Source organism: Rhipicephalus microplus, chromosome 5 (genome assembly GCF_043290135.1).
Source record: "Rhipicephalus microplus isolate Deutch F79 chromosome 5, USDA_Rmic, whole genome shotgun sequence".
Lineage (NCBI taxonomy): Eukaryota > Metazoa > Arthropoda > Arachnida > Ixodida > Ixodidae > Rhipicephalus > Rhipicephalus microplus.
This window is the reverse complement of record NC_134704.1, coordinates 126,417,478-126,424,485: the sequence shown is the minus strand read 5'-3', so window position 1 is coordinate 126,424,485 and position 7,008 is coordinate 126,417,478. Positions and strand designations below refer to the sequence as shown.

The following is a 7,008-nucleotide window of genomic DNA, read 5'->3' as shown; positions in this document are numbered from 1 at the left end:
TAGATGCCAGTCAGAACGGAGTTGGCGCAGTGATCATACAGGACGGGCATCCACTAGCGTATTCGTCGCGTTCCTTGACAGAAACACAGCAAAGGTATGCCCAGATCGAAAAGGAGATGCTGGCAATTGTCCACGGCTGTGAAAGATTCCGCGACTATCTTTTCGGGCAGCCTGAAGTTGTGGTAGAATCCGATCACAAGCCACTAGAAATTATATTTAAGAAGCCGTTATGCCAATGTCCTCTAAGGCTTCAGCGCATGCGCCTCAGCTTGCAGAGGTACCCGATAGTCGTCAAATACACACCTGGAAAACAGCTGTTTGTTGCTGACGCTTTATCACGGTCCCCGAGCCAAGCAATATTGAAAGAACAGTGCCTGAATTATCAGTTGAACACCATTGCTTGCCTGCAGGTTTCAGACAGACGGCTGAGCCAAGTTCTACAAGAGACCGACCAGGACCCTGTGATGGTGAAACTTCGACAGTACGCAAGCAGTCAGTGGCCGGAGAGCAAAGCTGACGTCAGCAGCGAGCTACGATGCTACTGGAGCTTCCGCGACGAGCTGCATACGCAAGATGGCCTAGTATTCAGGAGCAACCGCCTCATCATTCCGGCCAAGATGCGCAGCGAAGTTCTTGCCTGCCTTCATGCAGCGCATGGGGGAGCAGAAAAAATGAAAGCACGTGCTCGAGCTGTACTTTTTTGGCCTTCTATAAACAGCGATCTAGAGGAAGTTGCTCGACGCTGTGAGACCTGCCAAAAGCACAAGCCACGAAATCTGCGCTTGCCATTGATGAACCATGAAATTCCTAGCCTACCCTGGGAAGTTGTGGGAGCCGACATATGCTATCACAATGCTACCGAGTACTTGGTGGTTGTTGACTTTTATTCTTTCTTTTTCGAAATCAGGCCCGTGAAGACGACAGCCGACAAGGTGATTGCTGCCTTCGCAGACATATTCGCCACTCATGGCTTCCCGCAGCGCCTATGCACGGACAATGGACCGCCATTCAGCAGCCAGGACTTTCGTGAATTTGTCGGTAAGATTAGCTTGCACCATGTTCGCTCCAGCCCCTATCACCCTCGATCAAACGGAATGGCTGAACGTGCGGTGCAAGAAGCCAAAAAATTGCTGAAGAGGTATCGGTACGGCACAGTGGATTTTTGTGCTGCATTGCTTGAATGGAGAAACACTCCTCGCGATTCCTATTTGAAATCTCCAATGCAGAGACTCATGGGCCGAAATGCGAGGACGCTGCTGCCAGTCACGGAAACCCACCTGCGACCGCAGACCATACCGCCAGAGGAGGTTCAACGGCGGCTCCACGTCATCAGAAGTAGACAACGTTCCTACTACAACAGGGGTACAAGGCCGCTACCAGGACTTCCTGAGGGCTCCCGCGTCACAGTGTACAACGTACCATCAAAGACCTGGTCCCCTGCTACGGTTATCAAGCCTGCCAACAGTCCGAGAGCCTACATTGTTGAGACCGAAGATGGACTCCAGTTGCAGCGCACCAGAGAACATCTCCGTCTGGCCCCCACTCCACTGGTGCCCCCCACACAAGAACATCAAGCTGACGTGGGCCCCGCCGAGCCACAACTACGCAGAAGCGAACGCAATCGCCGGCCACCGCAAAGATACCCCATGCCGGAACTTTAGTCTTTTTGTTTGTTTAAGAAGGGAGATGTGACAGTCATGCACACGTGCGCCAGATTGGGGGCAACGCCCCTCGGCATAGAATGTATATATGAGAGCGCTATCGTTCAATAAACGTTCTTTCGACGCACATGACCCGTGCAAGCCACACATATGTGAGCGGCGCGGCTACGGGCTGCATCTCTTGTGAAAAGGCGACAGGCGGAGCCACAGGCTGCGTTGCATAGGTTAGGGGCGCGGCCACAGGCTGAACGGCTGGCGGATAGGCGACAGGAGCGCCTACCGGCTGTGCGACACCCGGGCAGTGACCACGGCTTGATAGAGGTGGCTCGTAGTGCGCACGAGGAACAGCTTGCGCAACCTCTTCCGATATAGCCGTGCGAAGCGGGGCAGGTAGACGGGTGGTGGTCTCGTGAGTAAAGGGCACTAGGGAAAGTTGGCGGGCGACTTCCTCGCGGACGAAGACTTCCTCACGGACTTGCTGAAGCAATGGTGAATTTTCGGGCATGGAGTCGAAGCTGGACAGTGACTCACCACCAGGCTGAGGCTGCCTAGTCAGGGTGCGTTGCTTTTTCAACTCGTCGTAGCTCTGACACAAGCTGACGACTTCAGAAACTGTGCTTGGATTCCTTGCCAAAAGCATTTGAAATGCGCCGTCGTCGATGCCCTTCAGTATGTTTTTGACCTTGTCGGATTCGGGCATGGTGTCATTCACACGTCGACAAAGGTCGACGACGTCCTCAATATAACTGGTAAAGGTCTCGCCAGTCTGCTGAGAGCGGACGCGCAAGCGCTGTTCTGCCCTCTGCTTGCGGACAGCCGGCCGACCGAACACTTCAGCACATGACGTCTTGAAGACGCTCCATGTGGGGATGTTGTGTTTGTGGTTATTAAACCACAATTCGGCGACGCCAGTGAGATAAAATATCACGTGGCCCAGCTTGTCGGCTTTATCCCACTTATTGTTGGCGCTCACCAGTTCATAGTGCTCGAGCCAGTCTTCGACGTCGGTCCCATCCGCACCTCTGAAGACCTTCGGCTCCCGTAGTTTAGGATGGCCAGGGCAGTTGAACTGGAGCGAAGGCGTCGATGTAGTGGCGTTGGCAGTCATGACAGGTGGTAGCGTGCGGCTTCGCAGCTCCAGGGTGTAGCAACGGGGATTAACAGCACCTTCCACCAAATGTGAGGAGGTTTATTAGCCGTTAAAGACAGCGACGAGACAGCGTCAAGAACCGTCCAGCGATCGGCACAGCAACGAACCGAAGCACGAGCCGAGAGAGCCAGGCGTTGGCGATGCTGCTCGCTGCAGGCACATCTTCTTCTTCACACATGTAATTAGTTATGTTCCCCTACAATTTGATAAAAAAAACTTACATGAACAAGAAAAACGTGCTGTGCAGTCGAAAGGATTCCAACCTATGTGGGGAGACCCCAATGGATTTCTAGTCCATCGCCTTAACCACTCGGCTACGACTGCACTTTTTTTCTTTATTTGGCTCGGCCACAACTGCACGATGCGCAGATGTCACCACGCGACTGCTTTCTGAAGATGCGTGGTGAACTTGTTACGAAGGCCACTTTCTTTCTTCCTTTGCAATCAATACAGAAGTGGCGCCGGGGAACAAGAAGAACTTTTGCCCCCGTCCCCTAACCCCTTGCCATAATTTAAACCTGGTTAAGATAAAAATGTTCGCAGCTTCGACGTATAGTCCAAATCGATGATGTGCGAAGCACGAATGAGCAAGTTTGATATGTCTATTTAAAATCAACACAATGTTACCAGGAGGCCATAAATCATGCCGTATGTGACTTACATCTGATGATTATCATATTTGCATCTGGCATTGGTGCGCTTCATTGTGTGGCCCGTGTGCTCAGATTTCGGTGCACGTTAAAGAACCCCAGGTGGTTGAAATTTCCGGAGCCCTCCACTACGGCGTCTTTCGTGGACGCCGTAGTGGAGGACGACTACCACTTGCGCGTGTTGGTAAAAATGGATGATGATGCGTGTGATATATTTATTAGTGTTTGCTTTAAAATAACATTTTTCAGTTGCTAGTAAGCGCTTGTCTGTGTCCTCTCTGAGTGTGTGTATATTTAGCGCTTGTTTCATCATGAAGATTTTTGGGACATTAAACCCCTCATATCATATCAATAAATCATTCACGTCACATAATGCCAAACTTAGTATATGTGAAGCCAGCGAAACGGCCGCGAGCTCATCATGAGCGTGTCATGTAGCCATGTTTTTACATTAAACGCATGTCTTGATTATTATGTTCGAAACAGTAATTTACTTTTGGCATTCGTTCACGTCTCGTAATACCAAATTCGGTATATGTGAAGCTATCTAAACGACCATGAGCGCACCTGAAGCCTAGCGTGTAGTAATGTTCTTACATGACACGCATGCCATGATTATGATTAGATTTATTTATATGTAGGGTATGATGTCTTAAAACCATCATATGATTATGAGAAACTATGCTTATCAGGTTTGCACCAGCTGCGTTCTAGGGCGCGTCCCGCAGGACCTCAATGAAATTGTTCCAACCAACCAACCAGTCACATACGTTCGTCATCCATTCACGCCACGTAGTACAAAATTCGGAATATGTGAAGTTCGCGAAACGCCCACGAGCAAATTTATGAGCATGGCACGTAGTCGTGTTCTTACATCACAAGGTGGCCATAATTATAACAAATTTAGTACATGTGTTGTTATCAATATGACGCAAGCTCACATTTAGCGTAGCCAGCAGTCATGACTTACATGACATGCATGTCATGATTTTTACATTGGGGCCTGTCATTTATGTTCACCATGCAGTCATGCCATACCATACGAGTTTTGCAATGTGTCGAGTGAACGATACCACGGCAAGAGCAGCAAGACCGTGACATGTAAATCTTGACCTTCATGACATAAACGTCATGACTTTCACGTTATGGCTAGTCACCTAAGCTTGTCATACAGTCATGTTATGTAATAGCAATTTCGGTATAGATACCATTTTCGAAATGGCCAGAACTAAAAGCCGTAGGTGGCTAGACAGACGGACGGATGGACGGATGGACGGACGGGCGAACGGATGGACGGACGGGCGAACGGACGGACGGACGGACGGACGGACGGACGAACGGACGGATGGATGGATGGATGGATGGATGGATGGATGGATGGATGGATGGACGGACGGACGGACGGACGGACGGACGTATGTATGTATGTATGTATGTATGTATGTATGCATGCATGTATGCATGTATGCATGTATGTATGTATGTATGTATGTATGTATGTATGTATGTATGTATGTATGTATGTATGTATGTATGTATGGACGGACGGACGGACGGACGGACGGATGGATGGATGGATATGGTCAAAGTTGCCGAACTTCACCAAGAAATGCTTCCATTTAATACGCCGCGTCTATCCTTCTTGGTTCCTGGGTACCCAGTTGGGCACTGTTGTTTGAAAGGCCACAGGTCATCACAGTTCAATATCCGTGTGTACAAATTTGACTTAGAACATTAACGACCAGTTCCTTTCACGAAATTCTGAGAAGTGACGCCATGTGTCCAGTCGTCTTCGCAAAACGAGTGAATGAAAATGACTGATTACTGCACGAGCACTTGGAGGCGTATTGCACGAGCGCTTGCCAGCATCCTCGTGATAAGTGAAAGCTGGTAGGTGAAGCCTTCAGAAAAAATTGCAAGAAAACGCTGACTGTTTTTACTCTTCTTGTACAGTTCATTATAAGAAATATAATAATGAAATTCTATTTGAGGCATAACCTAATTAGTACTAATGGCAAATAAATAATTACTATCGTATAATATTTAGGTCACTGTACGTTCTTCATAACATGTCAAATCTGCAATAGCTGCTTATCATGACATTTATAGCAGCTTTATGTAGTCTAATTGAGGTATTATATTTCATGTATCGAATATGATACAGGGGGCAATACAGGGTTGAGTATACCGTGTTTCCAATTTTACACATCGTACGAAACAACCACAATTCATATATAACCTACAAAGGCACGGATATCGTGATAAAACAACTGCTGTATATGACCAATTCAAGGTCGCAACTGCTACATGACTTGATGGGAAGACAGCGCAAGCGACAAACCTAAGCGATCAGTCATGAAATCTGCCTTCGGGAACCACCCCAACCACGCATGCTTTTGCTGCTACTGCGAGTTTACCGGTGTCTAGTCAACAGAGTGGCACATTCTGCTTTCGGCAACAGAGCTGAACGGTTCCCAGAGTCATGTGCTCCAGCGGAGTCGCTACAGCACCCACTATTGTCCACGGAAACCGGAACAAGGATGACGAATATCAGTTTCTTTTGCCTCACCTGCCTAAAAGAACACTTGATACTAACACCGTGTTTTTGCACGGAGACGTCCGAGCCAGGCCCCACGAAGTCGAAGATTTCCGGGATGCGCTTACGCCGAATGGCCTGCTGCGTGACATGGTGAACTTCGTCGCTGATAGGGGTAACCACTTGTGGGCGGTGATCTCCATGATGCAGCTCCCACAAAACGTCTACTTGCGCTGAAAGAGCTTCAAGTGAAGGGGCAGCGTTGTGTCATCGTTGACCCACAGGATGAGCAGGTGACGCTAAGGCTGCACTGGCTGCTCCAATGTGTAAGTAATGAAGACATAAAAACGGATTTTGTCAACTTCGGAGAAGTAATGAAAATGAGCCCTTAGGGGTTGTGCATCCCCGGAATGGCCGACAAGTGTTTCACGACAAGGACGGTGCTGCCCAAACTTAAGCCTGGCGACAAGGTTGAGGACCTCCATGATCAAATCCGTGTCGACGGAGAGTTGGCCTCGGTCGTGGCGTCCGGCCGTCCAATGTGGCGCCTGCGTTGCCAAGGTACTGACCAAGTCCGTCGCGAGTGCAAGGACCCTTGCGGCTTCCGCTGTAGATGCTTCGGGCACGTCAAGGCTGACTGTGTGAGGACGCATGTCTCGGCATCTGAAACTGCGAAGAATGGAGGGTGGCCGAGCACGTCATGGACGTGACCAAGGCGGAGGAAGCCGCTGAAGGAACCCGCAACCCAATGGTGCTTGCGAAAACCGGGCAGGCAGCGTCGGGTAATGAAAGCCAGGAGGCCGAGACTCCTCGGCACTGGACGGCACCTGCCATCGCACCGTCAGCGGACGAGCCTGAACGTATTTTGAAGGAAAGAGTGCCCATAAACAAGGTCAACGCAACAGAGGCCCAGGGAGAGACGTCGGACAGCGAGGACATGAGCGTCCACGCTAAAGCGTGTGCGCAACGAGATAAGTGAAAGTGGCAAGATGTCGACGGTCAACAGCGAGG

At 49.7% G+C, this 7,008-nt stretch overlaps 1 non-coding gene across 1 annotated transcript; it reads right to left on the bottom strand.

Moving 5' to 3' along the window:
- Window positions 1-3,053: 3,053 nt before the first annotated feature.
- Window positions 3,054-3,135, bottom strand: TRNAS-AGA (transfer RNA serine (anticodon AGA)). The gene has a single exon. It is a non-coding gene; the product is annotated as a tRNA-Ser (tRNA).
- Between the last annotated feature and the right edge of the window lie 3,873 nt (window positions 3,136-7,008).